Consider the following 20320-nt stretch of genomic DNA (forward strand, 5'->3'; position numbering starts at 1 on the left):
CCTGGGTTTGTCACCGTAGGCATACCCTTAACCAGAATAAATGACAGAGCCTGCTGGCCAGAAGACAAAGTACAGCAAAGTACACAGTCAAACCAAAAGCAAGAAGTAGAAATTAGAACACTAAATAACACCATTGGGAATCTACAGGATACTAAAAAAAATTCAATTTCTAAGAGTTCCTGAAGGCATGGAGAGAGAGAAACCATTAGAAGGCATTTTTTAGGGAAATACTAACAGAAAACTTTGAGGGTTTGGAGAAAGAAAGGGACATCCAAGTACTAGAAGCACACAGAACTCCCAATAGCCATGACCAGAAAAGAGCCTCACCATGACACATTGTAAACAAATTCCACATAGTGAAATATAAAGAGAAGATTCTAAAATGTGCAGGAGAAACTCCAGATTACATTCAGAGGATCTCCAGTTAGACTTAAGCAGACTTTAAAAAAAAAAAAACTTTTAATTAATAAATATAAATTTCCAAAGTACATAGGTTTTCAAAGTTCATAGCTCTTCAGAATCTTCTAGGCCCTAATGTTATCATATTAAATGAAAGGAAGTCTATACTTACCCTTGTGAATATTTACAGAACAAAAAATAAAACTATCTTAGATTTTTTTGAAACAGTCCAAAATGTAGTTCTATGTACCCATATTTTTCCTATAAATTTAATGACTGAAACTATGGAATAATACACAGTGGTATACTTTTTTCCTTTGTTTTTGTTTTTTTTTTTTAACTTCAATAAATAAAAATGTCCAAATTACAACTTTTGTACTATACTGGCTTTCTCCCCATAACCTCCCTCCCAGGCAAAACCATCCCATCTCCCACTTCCTCTCCCATCCCATTCTTCATCAAGATTCATTTTTAATTATCTCTTTATACAGAGATCAACTTAGTATATACTAAGTAAAGATTTCTACAGACTGCACCCAAACAGACAAACAAAGAATAATATTTGAGTAGTAGTCTTACCATTAATTCACATAGTACAACACATTAAGGACAGAGAACCTACATGGAGTAAGTGTACAGTGACTCCTCTTACTGATTTAACAATTGACACTCTTATTTATGACATCAGTAATCACCAAAGGCTCTTGTCATGAGCTGCCAAGGCTATGGAAGTCTTTGAGTTCACAAACTCTGATTTTACTTACACACGGTCATAATCAAAGTGGAAGTTCTTTCCTCCCTTCAGAGAAAGGTACCTCCCCTCTTTGATGGACCATATTTTCCTCTGGGATCTCTCAGAGATCTTTCATTTAGGTCATTTATTTTTGCCACAGTGTCTTGGTCTCCCATTGCCTGAGATACTCTCATGGGCTCTTTGCTGGATCTTAATGCCTTAAGAGCTGATTCTGAAGCCAGAGTGCTGTTTAGAGCATCTGCCATTTTATGAGTCTGTGTGTATCCTGCTTCCCATGTTGGATCGTTCTCTCCTTTATAATTTTATCAGTTAGTATTAGCAGACTCTAGTCTTGTTTATGTGATGCCTTTGGCATTTAGTCCTATCTTTATGATCAATTATGAAATTAAACTGATCACTTTGACTAGTAAGATGGCATTGGTACATGCCACCTTATTGAAATGGATTTGGAATCGCATGGCACATTTCTAGCTCTACCCCTAGGGTAGAGCTACCTAAGAATAATTGTGTGTTAATTAAAGAGTTCAACCAGTGTTGTTAAGTAGAACAAAAAAACCCAAAAGGAATAAAATAATTAAGTTGTTCCTTGACAATCAAGACAAAGGCTGATCAAGTCATTGTTTCTCATAGTGTCCATTTCACTTCAACAGCTTTCCTTTTAGGTGCTCAGTTATTGTCACAGATCAGGGAGAACATATCGTATTTGTCCCTTTGTGACTGCCATATTGCACTCAGCATGATGTTTTCCAGATTCCTCCATTTTATTGCAAATGGCTGGATTTCTTTGTTTTTTTTTTTTTTTTTTTTTTTTTTTTTTACTGCTGTGTAGTAATCTATAGAGTACATATCCCATTTTCAAAACTTATGAGATACAACAAAAGCAGTGTTAAAAGGAAAATTTATAGCAGTAGGTGCCTACATCAAGAAATTGGATCTGGCTGAAAAGCCCATGAGAGTATTTCAGGCATGGAAAGCCAAAACACTCTGGCAAAAAAAAAAAAAAAAAAAAAAAAAAAAAAAAAAAACTGAATGAAAGATCTCTGTGAGTGAGATCCCAGTGGAAAGAACAGGTCTTCAAAGAAGAAGGTACCTTTCTCTGAAGGGAGGAGAGAACCTCCACTTTGACTATGACCTTGTCTAAACAAGATAAGAGTCAGAGAACTCAAGGGGCTTCCATAGCCTTGGAAACTCATGAATGGAGCATGGGGACATTATTGAGGCCATAAACAGGAGTGTCAATTTGTAAAGTCAACAACAGGAGTCACTGTGCACTTACTCCTCATGTAGGATCTCTGTCCTTAATGTGCTGTACATTGAGACTTAATGCTATAACGAGTACTCAAACAGTATATTTCACTTTGTGTTTCTATGTGGGTGCAAACTGTTGAAAGCTTTACTTAATGTATACTAAACTGATCTGCAAAAAAAAAGAAGAAATTATCAATTCCCCACTTGACTCTCACTGGGATTAAACATGACAATAGGTCTGATCTGATTTAAGCATCATTTAAAAATCATCTATTATTTTTCAATTCATGTTTCTGTGTGGGAGCAAACTGTTGAAATCTTTACTTAATGTATGCTAAATTGATCTTCTGTATATAAAGAGAATCGAAGATGAATCTTGATGTGAATGGAAGGGGAGAGGGAGTGGGAGAGGGGAGGGTTGCGGGTGGGAGGGACGTTATGGGGGGGAAGCCATTATAATCCATAAGCCGTACTTTGGAAATTTACATTCATTAAATAAAAGTTAAAAAAAAAGAAATTGGAAAGGCACCAAAAAATGAGCTATCACTGCATCTAAAGGATCTAGAAAAACTAAATCAAACCAAACACAAAATGAGTTTGAGAAGAGAAATTATTCAAAATTGAATCCAAAAAAATACAAAAGATCAGCAAAATGAAGAGCTGGTTTTTTGAAAACATAAACAAAATTGACACACCATTGGCCCAACTAATTAACAAAAGGAGAGAAAAGACCCAAATCAATAAAATCTGATATGTAAAAGGGAATGTAACAACAGACACCACAGAAATAAAGAGTCATCAGAAATTACTACAAAGAATTGTATGCCAACAAACTGGGAAATCTACCAGAAATGGATAGATTCCTGGACAAATAAAACCTACCTAAATTGAACCATGAAAACATAGAAAACCTAAACAGACCCATAACTGAGTCAGAAATTGAATCAGTAATAAAGGTCCTTCCAAAGAAAAGCCCAGGACCGGATGGATACACAGCTGAATTCTACCATACATTTGAAGAAAAGCTAACTCCAATTCTTCTCAAAATATTCAAAACAAGTGAAAGAGAGAGAATCCTCCCAAATTCTTCCTCTGAAGCCAGCATCACCTTAATTCCTAAACCTGAAAAAGATGCAACAGAAAAGAGAATTCCAGACCACTTTCTCCGATGAACATAGGTGCTAAAATCCTCAATAAAATTCTGTCCAATAGAATTCAACAACACATCAGAAAGATCATCCCCCCAGACCAAGTGGGATTTATCCCTGGTATGCAGGGTTGGTTCAACATTTGCAAATCTATCAATGTGATACACCACATTAACAAACTGCAGGAGAAAACCCATATGATTATCTCCATAGATGCAGAGAAAGCACTTGCTAAAATACAACACCCTTTTATGATGAAAACTCATAGCAAATTGGGTATAGAAGGAATAATCCTCAACACAATCAAGGCAGTTTATGACAATCCCATGGGCAGCATCAAAATGAATGGGAAAAGTTGGAAGCATTCCCACTGAGATCCAGTAACAGATAGGGAGGCCCATTTTCAACATGGCTATTCAATATAATACTGGAAGTTTTAGCCAGAGCCAAGAAAAAGAAATCAAGAGGATACAAATTTGGAAGGAAGAAGTCAAACTAGCCCTATTTGCAGCTGACATAGTTCTATACATAGGGGATCCAAAAGACTCCACCAGAAGGCTATTGTAATTTTTAGAAGAGCATGGTAAAGTAGCAGGATATAAAGTCAATACCAAAAAATCAATAGGCTCTGTATACACAGATAATGCCATAGCTGAGAAGAACTTCTAAGATAAATCCATTCACAATAGCTACATACAGAATCTAGCTCTCTGCTGATGGCCTGGGAAAACAGTGGAAGACGGCCCAAGTGCTTGGGTTTCTGCACAAGAATGGGGGACCTGGAGAAAGCACCTGGTTCCTGTCTTCATATCAGCCTGACTCTGGCTCCTCATGTCCATTTGGGGAGTAACCCAGCAGATGGAGATTACTCCCTCCCTCTTTCTGTCTCTCTCTGTCTCTCTCTCTCTGTCTGCCTCTGCTTCTCAGTAGTTCCTACTTTAAAAAAAATAAATCTTTGGGAAAAAAAGAAATATAAAATATTCCTAACACATCTATGTTTCCCAGATGTAGCAAGGTAGAAATAAGCAAAGAATATTTTCAAATTTCTTTTGGAAACAGCATTACATTGTTGATGATACAAGTTGACCCCACCACAACTAAATATGAATTAAGTATAAGCCTCACTTTCATAAACAGATATATATCCTTAATGTTCATATAATAGATTAAATCACATATAAATATAAAAATATAATTAATAGCAAGTGAAATGCAAGAAAAAATGCGAGAGGTGGTTAACATTTTTAAACAATCTATTGAAATTTTCCAGGTAAGTAAAAAATTCAAGAAGAAAATCATATGACCATTTAGATTGAATGTTGAAAAGTGTTTGAGGGGGGAGGGAGAGGCAAAGGGAGGGCTGGGGCTGGGAGGGAAGTTATGGTGTGGGGAAGCCATTGTAATCCAGAAGCTGTTCTTTGGAAATTTATATTCATTAAATAAAAGTTAAAAAAAAAGAGATTTAAAAAAACTGATAGCAGTATATTTAAAAAGAAGTGGCTTCCTTATTCTGATCAGGATTGTTTAAAAAGGATCCTGCAACAAACAACAGAATACATACAGGATCATTGACAGCTTTTTCCCTGCCTGGAAGTAAGTCTTGTCCAGGCCACCTCCACTATCTTCAACTTCTTATTGGAGCAGTAGTGGGGGAAGGGAGAGCAAAAAGAAAAAGAATGGTGTAAAGATTTCTAAGCAATAAAATGTCAATATATTGGAGATATTCAGAGAGAAGCAACACAATCTAAAAACAAATACAACTGATAATGAATTTAACCAGATTACTGGAAGGATCAATATTTTTAAAATCCACTAGATATACCATGAACCAGCAAAAAATAATAGAAAATACTAAGGATCAATAGGCAGAGCAGAAAACAAATACTGACAGGAGAAAAGGGAATAAAAGGATTGAATCATGCGATGTCTTTCAGCATTCTTCAAATCAATATTAAAAAGTAACACAAAAGACCCAACATATATTGTATATGTCCAATGGAATGCTATTCACTTCTACTATTTCTGACAACATGGATAAGCCTTGAGAATATTATGTAACATGAAACAAGCCAGGCACAGAAAGACAAAACTGCATGATCTCACTCATTAAATGCTGTCTGAAACAATCTTGTAGACATAGAGAACAGAAGAATGGTCCCCAGAGGCTGGGGTTGGGATGGGGTGGAGGGAAGTTGGTTAATGTACAAAAGTAATTTAGAGGGGAGGAATACATAGTGGTGTTTCACTGAACACTTGGATGACTGTAGTGAGCCTTCAGAAATGCATGGAGAATGTGTATTATGAAAAAAATGTAGATTTAGATTTCAAAATACTTTTGCATGAAAATCAACTTACCTTTTAAATTACATTTTCCACAACTTTGTTGAAAATCATGCGCTAATTTTCAATACAAAGAAAATGAAGCCCAGAGGCAGACGCACAGAACTGTGACTCACTGAAGCAGTTACTGCACCGAGAGCTCCAGCAGGGACCCATCAGGGAGGACAGGGACACAGGAGGGACCCAGCAGGTGCAGGAGCAGAGAGGAGAGGCCTCCCGCCTGGGGAGGTGGAGTCCGACCTGCAGCCAGGCCTCGCCTCCTGCTCTCCCACCCAGCACAACCTGAAGTCAGGGGCCCATTGCCATGGAGGATGTTGATGTGCTGCGTACTTTGTGAGCTTGTGTGCGCTCATGGCCATGCACGCTGTCCAATCAGGCACGATGACGTCCATGCCGCATCATCACCTGGGGTCTTGACGTCACAGTCATCTTACAGTTCTGGGCAGGAGCGAGGTGCTAGGAGACGGCTCTGCAGGCAGGAGGCTCCCGAAGCAAGTCGGGCTCCGTGGCCTCCACCTTCATCACCGGGGGACGCTGGACACCTGGAGCTGAAAACCGCGACGTGGTGAGTGTGTGCGCCCAGGTGTCGGGAGAGGCGTAAAGCAGCCGTGGAAGCTGCTGAGAAGCTGGCAGGACGCGGGCCTCCCAGAGGTCGTCTCCGAATCTGTGGTGCCATATTACCGCTGGCCCAGTGCTTCCCTTGGTCCCCTCAGACCCGGGGGTCGGGGTCTGGACTGGCACCCGGGACACCCGACGCCCTGCCCCTTCCCTGCTCTCAGCGACTTCTCATCCCCAGAGCCTTCCCCGGGCAGCTGTGTGGCAGCAGCCCACGTCTCCCCGACTGTACAGTGGGCACGGGGTGGTCATTAGGGAGAATGTGGGCTCCGTGTGTGAGGTGCGTGTGGGACGGGAGCTGTAGTTTGTGCGGCCCTGGGCTCCTCCGTCCTTCCCTGCCGGGACCTGATTCCCCCCAGTTTTCTAAATATGTGGGCAGCAGGGTCTCTTCCAGGATGCTGGCCTCTCAGCACAGCTGTTTCTAGGGGTCTCTCCATTTTCTGTTTCTAATAACATGGTCACCTAGAGTGGGTAAGGCTAAAACAAATATTCTGTTTCACTTGGGGATTTTGTTCAGGTTTTAGAGGTCACAAGTTCCCTGTAATTTGACACTTGGTTATCATCTTAGTTTACACTGTCCCTTGATAGCCTGCATTTGTACTTTCAATATAGGAATTTTGTCTGCTCAAAATTATGAGTATTTTAAAAATTATTCTGTTCCATAAAAACCTTCCCAACCTAAAGATATGTCTACTGAGTTACTTTGAATTTTTATTTTGATATGAGAGCCTAGTTCTTTTTGTTTTAATTTTTTCCAAGATTGTTGGATATGAGTGACAAAACTTGGGTATATTCAAGGCATGCAACATGTTTTGATATATGAGGAAAATTTGAAAAATTATGGAAAACTTATTCACATTATTTTTTTTTTTTTGGAAACATCAACAATCCTGTATTAGCAAACTTGTGCAGGTTAACTTGCTGACCTGGCTCAAAACAGCATTGCTAACAAGATCAGGGTAGAGATGCTCAATCAACAAAGACTGTCTCTGTAAAAAAGGATATTTAAAAATCCCTCTTCTTAAGCATATTTGTTAAAAAATCTCCAGTATTGCAGAAAAATATCACAAAGTGATTTCAGTCCATGAAAATAACAGCACATGGCATATATATATATATATGATATATGTATATATAATATATAAAATAAAATACATATTTGTAATATTGAGAAAAGATGATAAAAGTGTAATTGGGAAGATATATCCAACCATGAATTGGACAACTCACTGTGGCACATTGATCAATTATCCTTAAAATTAATCTATAAATTTAAAACCTGCTATCCCAAATTGAAGAGTATTTGTGAAGTATATAACAAGACAGACATAATGGCCACATGAAAAAAAAATTTGCAACATTAGCCTCAAGAATATTTCTAAATTTAGCATTCAAAGAAAAACAGTGCAACCTATCAAAACATACAACATTCACCATATTAAAAATATGAAGCTTCTTCAAGAAGGAAAAGATGTCATTGAAACGTATTCAGTGTTCAAATAGAATGTTTTATGTGAGGATTTCGTGTGTTTTAAAAATTAGCAAAATAATTGGAAAGTCCCAGTGGAAAGGAAGGAAAAGGGCAAGTGCAATTAAGCATAAGTAGCAGGCTAATTGAAGTCCTAATCAGAGGAACACAAAAATCTAAAGGAAATGGAGTACTGATAAATACAGGTACAGGTTTGAGTGTGTCTCCAACAGCTTTAGAGGAAGAAATGCCATTTGTACCTTGAAATAAATGCCATATTGCAATATATGAGTGTGAAAATAGTGTAGCTTGGTCTTGAGGCCCAGTATTTTAGCAAATAGACAAGTTATATGTTAAGTCTTATTCTTTTTCAAATGTGCTTTATTCTAGAACACATGCAGTGAATTTCTAACTTCCTTTACCAAAATAAGGTAGCACTTATGGAGAAAATGTAGCCCAGTAGCCCTGCAGTGGAGGCCAAGATGGAAACACCTGCAGAGTCAGCCTGACATTTCCATTGGTCCTGTGATGCACAGGCAGGAAAGTGACTCCATAAATGCAAGATGCCACCATGCAGAATGTTAGGAACTTGGTTTCATTAAATTTAACAAGGAGGTCACTGGGAACACAGGCCATTGTCACTTCTTCCAGTGTACATAAGCGGGGCCCTGGGTCAGCTGTGGAGAATAGATGAGACTTGAGTCTCAGGCACTCTCATATGAGATGAGGTCATCCCAAATGCTGGGTAAATCCCACTGTACCACAGCACTGCCCCAGGCATCCTTACTCTAACTTGGTAAGAGCTGCTATGATCTTTGTTATGTTTGCTGAAATTTTTTCTTTTACATTTTTAATAGAAATGTAATGATCTACTTTTCAGCCACTTCACCTGTATTTACTCCTTTTGTGATGTTTCATCCACAAAATTATCCATTTTTGAGGTAATAACTAGTTTTTCATGACAGCTGAATGCATTTTAAGTCTTTATATTTTTCTTTGAAATTATAGCTATCAGCAGTGCATATTTGTAGTATCTTAGCCTTAGTCAACCCTAGTACTCTTAACCTTTGATCAGAGTACTTAACTTTTTGATTGTGAAGTCATCACCTATCTCAAAATTCTGTAAGTCTCCTGAAAACTGTCATGTACAGGTTCTCAGAGACATTGTTAGTCCACTGTAATTATTCACCCTTTCCAGGTAACATTTTGTATTTACTTTTTTGGATGTTCATGTGACTAACTCTGAGTTTAATTTTTAATGTTTTTTTAGCATTTTGTGATCTTTTTATTGGGGTGAGGACACAGGGCAGGTAAGGGTACCCCTGAAGGTGCAGGGAATGTCCAGGCTAGTCAGTCTTCCTGGGATGCTTTATGGAGCTTTTTCTCTTGGCATTGCTCTTGCTGGTGGCGGCCTCTGCTTCCTTCCTGCTTGGCAGAGAAGTTCCTCTTTTTTTGGGGGGGACCTTCCTGGTGTCCACCTCTTCCACATCATTTGCCATTTCCTCCTGGGCCGACAGTGTCTTCCTCTTGGGAGGGCTTACGCCGCTCCCTCTCTCCTCCAGATCACTAACCAACTCCTCTTTGGAAAAATATATCTTTTTCTTGGGGTTGGAGGAAGAGACAGACGGCTCTTCTATCCCGTTCTCCCGAGAAGCCTCCTGGGCTTTTGCTTCTTCTTCTTTCTCGGTTTCCCTTTGCCTCCTCGCACTTCTCCAGGTGCTGCTGCTGTTCTCTGAAGATGCCAGGGTGAGCGCCACCAGGGCCTTCTTTTCCTTCTTCAAGCATTTCTTCTGCTGCTTCTCCAGCTTCCTCCACAGCTGCCGCCTCTGCCTGATCCATGGCTTCCTTCATGACATCCAGATTCTTCCGTGGAATCTCTCCAGTCTCATAGAAGGACAGCTGCTTCTCAATTTGTTCGAGAAGCTTCTCCCCAAATACACTTGTGGGTACCTCAGAGAAGCAATCTATTTGTGAAGCAATACTGCATTTGTTGGCCAGGTATCAGGAGATGCAGCCTTTGTCCTTCAAGGCGGCTCAGCCAATGAAGGTGGAGTGGAAAATAAGACTGTATTTGGGTGTGTTACCCCGTGTCTTCAGGACTCGCTTCCCCAGTGAGAGCTGACAGACTGGGGGCCACCTGGCTCATCTTGGAACACAGGTAAGTGTGTAGGAGCTGGAGCTGGTGGTACTCAGACAATGACACCATGTGGCTGGAGAAGCTCTCGATGTTGATCAAGTCAATGGAAGAGAGTCCATGCCCATGGAGGACCGTGAGGCATCCAGAATGGCCTTGGCCTTGGCACCATCCATTGTTAGCTCCTCCAGCTTTTCCAACTTGTCCTCATTCAACTCCTTTTGGTTTCTGATGAACTGGGTGAGGCAGCATTATGTGGCGTTGTATTGATGATCTTCACCACCTCCGGAAAGTGATAGCCATACCACTCCCTGCAGAGATGCAGTCCCGCCCTGCCCTGGCTTCGCTGCTGCAAAGCCACAAAGCACCTACTTCAGCCCTCGTGGCCCCCACTCAGCCTGGAGGAAACAGGGACAAGCCAGATGCCAGTCCCCTCAACTCCTTGTCCCCCCATTCACAATACAGCCCAAGCAAGATGAGTCCTGAGGGAGAGCCTGCTCTGCCTCCTCTTTCTGTACAGTCAATGTAAGAACAGATTGTGGTAAGCACCAGGAGGCTAATTTTTAATGTTTCTCTAAGCATAATCTAGATATGGAAATCTGTGCCTTCGTATATGGTAGAACAAGGCATAATCTTTTTTCAATCATGTTTTTGGTATTTTTTTCATATTCTCCAATATAGATGTAATTGCAATGAACTACAACAGAAAGTTCTCTATCTGCTTTTCATAACATTATTATTCATTTATTGTTGCAGTAATCACAACATACATTATTCTATAACATGTACATTTCTTTTCATTGCCTTTGCATCTGTTGTTATACCCTGTATTGTTCACAAACATCATAGTAAGCCAATGGTGATAATATGAGCTGTGGCAATCTTGGTTTGCATTTTCATTGTGGTATCACAAACTTGCTCAAAGTTCTATAAATTCTGGAAAGTTTCATGTCTACAATTTATCAGAGTGCTTGCCATGGTGTACTCGATTCCACGTATCATTTTTATCTTTCTGGAATTTAGCCATTGATGTGTGAAATTTTCCATTATGCATTTCATTTTTGTTGTTGTTGTTGTTTCTTTTTTTCTTTATTATTTTTCTTTTTTTAATTGTTATTTCTTTTTTATTTTTGTTTTTTTTTTTCATTATGCATTTCTAAACACTGGCAACTTTCTTATAATATACTGTAAATAGAACAATCTCTTCATGATGTAAGACACTATTTACAAATAATTTTAAACCTGATTGAAATGGATTCTTTTTCACCAAACTCCCTTATATCTTCTAGTGATTTTATTGTTACTCCTACTAAGTTATTTACTTTTACTTACAGCATTAGCAATCTATTTTATATTGTGAGCTCCTTTCTGCTTTTGTGATTGAAGTTATTGATATATGTGGGTTTTTTATTTAAAGATTTATTTATTTGAAAGAGTTACAGAGAGAGGTCAAGACAGACAGAGAGAGAGAGAGAAAGAGAGAGAGAGAGAAATAGATATAATACATATGTCTTTCATCCACTGGTTCAGTCAGCAAATGGCTGCAGCGGCTGGAGCTGAGTCGATCCAAAGCCAGGAGCCAGGAGCTTCTTCTGGTTCTCATAAAAGGTGCTGGAACCCAAGGATTTGGGCCATCCTCCACTGCCTTCCGCAGGCACATTAAGATACATTGGGAGTAGAGCAGCCAAGAAATGAACTGGTACCGTTATAGGAATCCAGCACTGCAGGCCAGGGCCTTAACCTGTTGTGCCACAGCACCGCCCCCTGGTATGTGTGTCTGTAGTATCCTCATTTAAGTCATTCTTTGTTCTGTGATATTCTTGCTTGATTTTTTTTTTTTTTACTGTGAGGTCATCACATCGCTCAATATTTTGTAAGTTTTGCTGGCAACATTAATGTACAGTCTTTCTGAACTCTGTTAGGTTAAGTTTAATCTTATACACTTTAAAGTCATACATTTTTAAACTTTCTTAATTTTTATAACGATAAAGTTATTATTCACTGAAATTTCCCAAAATGTCGCTCTAGATATATGTTCTCAGAATTTTTCTAGTAGGTGGAATGCATTTTATATTCATTGAATTCTACTTCTGTTTATGTAATTATAATTATTTTTAACCAAATTCCTTTACTTTTGCATTTTATAAAATTTAGCAAATGTAAGCTAACCTCTGATTTTATAAATTTTCTGAAGTGCATATACCTTTAGATATTTGCATAATCCTTTACAATTATAATCTAAAGTTGCTAGATTAAAGAGATTAGAAATATTTTAATATTCTTTTTAATTGTAATGGAATTTTTTACACCAAATTCTCATATATGCATGCTAATCTCAATCATATAAAATACTCGTAACCTGAAAATCCTTTTTGTTTTTGGATTTTGAAAGATATTTTGCCCATATGAAAAAATACTACATGAACTCTATTTTCATTCAATACTTGAAGGATGTTTCTCAGAGTCATGTAAATTGTATGCACCCCAACAATGTATCCTTAACCTTCAGTTTGCTCCTTCGTTAAAAAAAATCATCCTTTTATTTTACTGTGCTTTTAAGATTTATCTTTTATTTCTGGGTTTATGCAGTTTAATTATTATCTGCCTTAGCATGGTGATTTTTTTTTTTGCATCCTGTTATTGGAATGCAATGACCTACTTCATTCTTTGAATCTATAGTTTTGTCAAAACTTTGTAATAATTCCTGATAAGTCTTATTTTTGTGGTATCTTTTGTTACATATCCTTTCTCATCTCTGATTTTATTGATTTGGTATTCTCCCTCTTTTTTTGGTTATTTGCTCCAATGGTGGATCTATTTTGCTTATATTTCAAAAAACAGCTCTTCTTTTCATAGATTTTTTGTAGTTTTTCTGGTTTCATTTTTGTTTATTTCTCCTGTAATTTTAATAATTTCTCTTCTTAATTTTATTTGTTGTTTTTCTAGGTCATTGAGATGCACTGATAGCTCATTTATTTGGTACCTTTCCAATTTCTTCATGTAGGCACTGATTGCTATAAACTTCACTCTTAACGTTGCTTTTGCTGCATCCCATAAACTTTGATATGCTGTATTGATTCCTTTTATGACCCACTGTTAATTCAAAAGTATGTTGTTCAGTCTCCATGTGTTTCCATATGATGTAGAGATTCCTGATTTGTTGAATTCCAGCTTTATTCCATTTGTCATCTGAGTTGATGCATGATATTGTTTCAATTTTTTGAATTTGCTGAGACTTGCTTCGTGGCCTAGCATATGGTCTATGCATTTAGAGTACCAGATACAGCAAACTAATATGACATCTGGAATTAATTTATTGTTCGGGAACAGTCTCTGGTCTTCCTTTACTGTATGATTTCATGGGTTATCATTGCTGAAATTTTATTTTTACTAATGAGAAGAGTGAGAGTGATAAGGCACATTGTTGGAATTTTAGTACTGTTGATTAGATAAAAAATTATTAGCTATTTATGTTTATAACTCAACAATAAGACAAATGAATGAAAAAGGAAACTTATGTGAACACACTTCATAAAAGCCCACATACAAATAAGAGTGCATGAGGTGCCAGCATTGTGGCAGAGCAGGTAAATCTTCTGCCCATGATGACAGCATCCCAAATGATGACTGATTCCTGTCCTAGCTGCTGCACTTCCAATCCAGCTCCTGGCTAATGGCATGGGAAAATAGCTAAATACAGCCTGGTTCAAAGAGAAAGCACAGTTCTTTGATATCCCTTTCTTGGTTGCATTTTACATATCATCTAATGTTGAGCACAATATGATAAAAATATTTTCTTGAGAAAAAAGGCAAGTCACAAGACAGAAGAAAATAACCAGTCACACTCAAAAAATGGAATATATGTTTTTAATAATTTATTTTTATTAATGCAAAGAGAACAGATTTCATGTAATTCAAAGGTACAATTCTAAGGATATAGTGATATTTATCTTCTTCCCTCTTCCTTTCTTTTCTAATTTTTGTGATAACATTTTTATTTACTTTATACTCATAAGCTTAATGCAACATTAAATGAAGAGTTCAACAAGTCAAAAGTGTTCCCAGGAGTATAGACAAGCACTATAAATAATAAATCCAAACATGACAGTTTCTCTCATTTATAATAAACTTGTTTTGTACTCTGTATATTAGCCACTACACATCAGAGAAAACATGATGTTTTCACTTTTCATTTTGAGATCATCAACTCTGTTTATATTTTGGATGGTTTGCTGGTAGTTATTATGTTCATAGCTCTTCAGAATCTTCTAGACCTAGTGTCATCATACTCATTGCCAGGAAATTTATATTTACTCTTGTGAATATTTAAAGAACTAAAAATTAAACAATCTTAGATTTTTTAAATTGTCCAAAATGTAGTTCTCTATGCCCATATTTTTCCTATAAATTTAATAATTGAAATTACTGAATAATACACAACGGTATACTTAATTTAACATCATATCCCTGAGTGCCATAAACATTTGTAAATTAAGTTCCAGAAAGTGAACCAGCAGATGGAAGACCTCTCTCTGTCTCTGTTTTCTACCTCTCTGTGTAACCCTGTCTTTCAAATAAATAAATCTTTAAAAAAAAAGAATTGGCATGGATTCATATTCCTGTAATTGTGTACTCTTTTGTAAATATAATTTTAGGAGTTTTTTAAAAAAAATTACCCAATGTATGCTTAAAAAACTATAAATAAAAACCAATTACAAGTTTCTACTCACAGTAATCAAAAGGAAATATGTCATGCCATATATGGGTAATTTATTTTTAAAATTACACTTCAGTTGATCACAATCATCTGTTAATATCATCAATAACATTACTTCATTTCTGTTTCTGAATTCATTACTATTGCCTTAGTTTTTTTTTCATTAATAGTGTACCTCATGTCAATGTTAGAACAAGATATCTGCTGTAAACTTGGTTTACTTTATCTTTGTAATGTAATCAATTTTACATAATATTTTTCCAGTTTTATACATTGTTCATGCACAACATTGCATAGAAACATTTTGCATGAGTGTCATCATTCTCCTTTGCAGGTCAGATATTTTGTTAAATTTCATGGACTCTTTTGGTACTACACATTTACATTTGATTTTGGAAATTTTTACAAAGTCATTTCTTCATATCAGTGTGAGGCTTCAAATGTATAATGTTAAGATACTTGAAATATTTTTAAGTTCTGTTAAATTTATTTTTTTCATAGTTGTTTTATATATATATACATATATATATTTCTTTTTCACAATATTCCTGTGTACTGTTTTGTCACTAATACAACACTATTCCCTACTACTTCTACAAAATTATTCCCTACTACTCAATATCAAAATACATGCCAATCATAGCCCTGAAAGCATTTGCTCATTCTAGCCCAGATTTTCTTTTTGAAGTCATCAAGGGGCTCACATGTCTCTAAGTTGTCTCACTCCTTCCATGTACATGATTTGCAAAATTGTGTCACTCCAGCAGACTCATTCAAATGTTCAATTAATGTATTCTCTTTACAATTTTTTATTTTTTAGTACTCAAAATCAGAATTTGACCATAAACAATTATTGGGTCAAGGTACTTGTATGCTAGCTAAAATTAATATATTAGCATCCTCTTTTCTAATTAAATTTCTGACATTTTTATTAATCTATGTAATTCTAAGTTTTGTATTTCTCTATGCCATCTCTATATGATCATGACTCTGTTTCTACAAAATTACTAATTTGTACACCATATAATCAAAATTAACTTTTATATAGAGTGCATATCTCATTATTTTGTCTTAGAATTTACAACTGCCACCTGAATGTGTAATTAATAACCTGATTTATGAGAATGCTAACACAGGGAAACAATGGGTGCCAGATTTGGTTTATGATTCTGTGGTTATAAACTCAAATTAGATGCTGGAAGTTGTCCTAGAAGCTGTCATGAGTACAGGATTTCAGCACATGGCAGGACCATTACCATGATGGTCATCAGCATGGGATACTACATCTTTCTGGATGTTACCAGAGCTGTAAATTATTTTATTATTATTATTATTATTATTATTGACAGGCAGAGTTAGACAGTGAGAGAGAGAGACAGAGAGAAATGTCTTCCTTTTTCCATCGGTTCACCCCTCAAGTGAACGCTACAGCCAGCACGTTGCGGCTGGCTCGCTGTGCCGATCTGAAGCCAGGAGTCAGGTGCTTCCTCCTGGTCTCCCATGTGGGTGCAGGGCCCAAGAACTTGGGCCATCCTCCACTGCCTTCCTGGGCCACAGCAGAGAGCTGGACTGGAAGAGAAGCACCCGGGACAGAATCCAGTGCCCCAACCATGGCTAGAACCCGGTGTGCCAGTGCCGTAGCCGGAGAATTAGCCCAGTGAGCCACGGCGCATGCCTGTAAATTATTTTCTGATTTTGGAAAATTTCCAAAATACATATTTCTGAAATACTACAATTTTCCAGTTTATTCTAGACTCTTTTATAGAAATACCTATCCACACATTTGTACTTTAATTATGGCTGACATTAAATTACTCATTGTTACTTAAGGTAAAGTAAGCTTTTCCATTGCCATATGCATCAGATTTATATTTTTTATTTTGACTTTCATTTTACTACTTTAACCTGTTTACTATAGCCTGAGTAAATAGTCAATAATCTAATTTGTGCCAATTCTAGTGCAGGAACCTTAAGGTTACCATGATTTGATTTGCTTTATCATTGTTAGGCTATCAACTCTCCAATTTCTGGAAGCTGTCCAAACAAATTTTATGTTCACAGTACCAGAGAACAATCTAGGGTTGTTCCATCAGTCTCATTAGCTGGGGAGTTCATTTTTAGCCTTACATACATTCTTGGAACATGAAATTAACTATTTTCTTTGGAAATTTAGGTACATTTTTTTATGTTTAAATTTATTGAACTCACTTTTTTTTCACAGATATTCTAGTCTTGGCTAATCCCAGCATTGTGAACCTGTGGGTATGATGATTTAAATTTTTATTGTGAGATCACCATCACACCCAACATTCTCTAATTTGTCCTGGAAACTTTCAGGTATACGGTGTCTCAGAGCCATCTTAGCCAAGCATAATCATTCTCTCTTCTCAAAGTAATATATACATATAGATAAAAAAATTAACTATATATAATATATAATAATTATGTATATATAAAAGTGTATATATATATATGTATATAAATAACTGCTGGATTTTTATAGAACTCTAAATCATTGATTATTCAGTTTTTTGATTATTCAAATATTCTACTATGTTTTTAGATATTGGCACATTTACTGAGAATTATGTGGATAAGTGGCAGGATCTTGATGTGGTTTTGATCTCAGAATTATATATGTTTATCTAATTTTAGAGGTTGTTAGGGAGAAACAGAAACTATCAGCTACAGCTGGTGGCTTGCTCCCCATTCTTGTAATGACCAGTATAATGACTAGATTATTATGGAAATCTAAACTATACTTTTTAGATAATAAATTGGCCGGTGCCATGGCTCAATAGGCTAATCCTCCAGCTGCGGCAACAGCACCCCGGATTCTAGTCCTGGTTGGGGCGTCGGATTCTGTCCCGGTTGCACCTCTTCCAGTCCAGCTCTCTGCTGTGGCCCGGGAAGGCAGTGGAGGATGGCCCAAGTGCTTGGCCCTTGCACCCGCATGGGAGACCAGGAGAAGCACCTGGCTCCTGGCTTCAGATTGGTGTGGTGCACCGGCCGCAGCACACCAGCTGTAGTGGCCATTGTGGGGTGAACCAATGGAAAAAGACGACCTTTCTCTCTGTCTCTCTCTCTCTCTCACTGTCCACTCTGCCTGTCAAAAAAAAAAAAAAAAGATAAATTTTGTATATATACATTTTAAAATGTTGCTCTATATACAAATATATAAAAATAAACTATATATATGTAAGCATGGGCTATTATTCACAAAAATCTCTTAAATGTGCTTGTCACATTATTATTGTAACTATCAATTGAATTCTACTCACAATATCGAAAGTATAATGTATATTTTAACCAATATACTTCTTTGTGTATCTTGTTTTGTCTTTGAATGTATTCTTATCACCTGTGTAAATGATTAGTAGTCTAATGAAAGCCGATCCTAGACCTAAACCTATCCATAAGTTGCTTCTATTTTATATTGGAAGATCATAAATATAGTAAAAATGTTGTTAATTTTGTTGGCCACTTTTATGTATATAGTCCTCAAAAGCACTTTTGGGTCATATTCTCATTCTCCTTTTCTAGATAATATACTTTTAACAATGGTGGATTTTGTGAATGTAAAGAAATCTTTGATTGTTGATCATTTTTAAAGTGCAGCTATAGACGCAAGTATCTTTCATTTAAGGGTGTTTTTGATAAATGGCATATTTTCCTTTCTTTTTTTCAATTTATACTGTCTTTATTCATTTAAATGGTAAATGTTGTCGCCTAATAAAAAAAATTTGTCTTTCAGTCACTAAGCTTAGCTGAAAAATTCATGTATCTTTCTGCATTGAATATTGACATGATACAGGATGCAGAATGTAAGTCAATTTAATACACATTATTAAATAATTTCTAGTGTGTGTGGAATCTTGCATGAATGATTAACATAGTAGAGCCACATTAAATGTGGGCACACAGGTGCTCCATGTACACCACCAGGTTTAACGCAAGAGGTGTTCACAGTGACTTCTGGTGAGCAGCTTGTCTTCGATGACTCCTTAAACACCCAATTCCACATCTTCCAGCTCCTGAAGAAGGGCTGTCTCTTTTTGAATTTTTCTCCAAGTGACTTTTTTCTAGCTGTTTTCCACTTGCTGCTTGTTCTTTCAGTTGTTCAATTGCTTTCAGTTTCTACTTTAGGTCCTTGATTTTTTTGTCTACCTCAGGGTCTCCAGAAGTTGACCGAGAGGTAATGTTTCATGATGTGTTTTGTGGCACAGGAGTAGAGGGCAAATCTGGACTTTTGTCACTTCTTGCTTCCTACTTTGCAGCTTTCTTAGCTTCATGCTTCCTTTGATTTTTAAGGGTTGTTTTTGATGGGTGCTTATCGTTTCCTGATTATGGTTTCATATTCTGAGGTGGCTCCTCTTCATGCAGCTTGGAATTGGTGACTGGCTTGTTTCTTCAAGCAGGGGGTCTATACACAGTTGCAACTTTAGGTTCCTTCACTTGGAACTGCTTGGTAAGTTACTGCTTTTGCTGGAAATATTCCATCCAAAAATGGCTGCCATGAAACCAGCCATAGGTCTCCACTTGAGGGCACATCATACTTGTGCAATACAGAGCCAGCATAATGCCAAATCTCATACCCATACACGTAACCTGGGAGCACATGTGGCTGCTAAAATATGCTCACCATCTAGGCATGAAGCAAAATATGTAGAATCAGAAGCCACTGGTTTAGAAATAAGCTTGTAGTTTTTAACATCGCATACTTCCATTTGTCCTCTCAGATTTCGCAATCCAGCTAGTCCTAATATATGTCCTTGAGGGCTATAGTAGCCTGCATTCTGAGGACCAGTTCCAAAGTCAAACACAGGATCACATTTCAAGTTGAAAAGTGTTGCTTTGGCAGGCTTAAAACCATAAACAGCACAAAATTCAGAAGAACTATACTTCCAAACTACATCATAAATAGGGCCACCTTTCGGTAGTTGCACTATGGCACTTTCTCCATTTGTTGCAATGTAATGCAACATCTGTTCCCCATAATAGGAAGCTCCTGTCTTATCAATGTCTGTACTAGCTATTACCAAGACAGCAGTAGCTTTTTTATTCCATAGCATTGTAACCTTATCAGCCTTAAAGAAACTTTTATTGGCTAAAGCTGCATGAGGTCCACCAAAGTTGGGGTACTGATACACTCTAACATACGAAGGTGCACCTTTGCTTCCTGGAACATAGATAGCCACCTTGTATGGCTGGGGTCCAGGTGATAACACCAAATCATTAATTTTCTGCAAATGTAATTTATTTGCAATTATGTTGAAATTGTTCTTTTCAAGGAAGAGAACTTCATGGCTAACATTTCAGGCACAGGCCGGCACTATGGCTCAATAGGCTAATCCTCCACCTGTGGCACCGGCACCCCGCATTCTAGTCCCGGTGGGGCAACAGCTTCTGTCCCAGTGGCTCCTTTTCCTGTCCAGCTCTCTGCTGTGGCCCGGGAGTGCAGTGGAGGATGGCCTAAGTCCTTGGGCCCTGCACCTGC

General features: G+C 37.3%; 3 pseudogenes; all 3 read right to left on the minus strand.

Moving 5' to 3' along the window:
* Positions 1-9322: 9322 nt before the first annotated feature.
* LOC100353588 (nucleolar protein 56 pseudogene) lies at positions 9323-16938 on the minus strand (annotated as a pseudogene).
* LOC138847355 (small nucleolar RNA SNORA51) lies at positions 10547-10664 on the minus strand (annotated as a pseudogene).
* Positions 16939-18827: 1889 nt separating the features above from the next.
* Positions 18828-20011, minus strand: LOC149120046 (eukaryotic translation initiation factor 2A-like; annotated as a pseudogene).
* Positions 20012-20320: the final 309 nt, after the last annotated feature.

This window comes from Oryctolagus cuniculus, chromosome 20, assembly GCF_051225735.1.
Source record: "Oryctolagus cuniculus isolate XC-2025 breed Fujian yellow rabbit chromosome 20, ASM5122573v1, whole genome shotgun sequence".
Lineage (NCBI taxonomy): Eukaryota > Metazoa > Chordata > Mammalia > Lagomorpha > Leporidae > Oryctolagus > Oryctolagus cuniculus.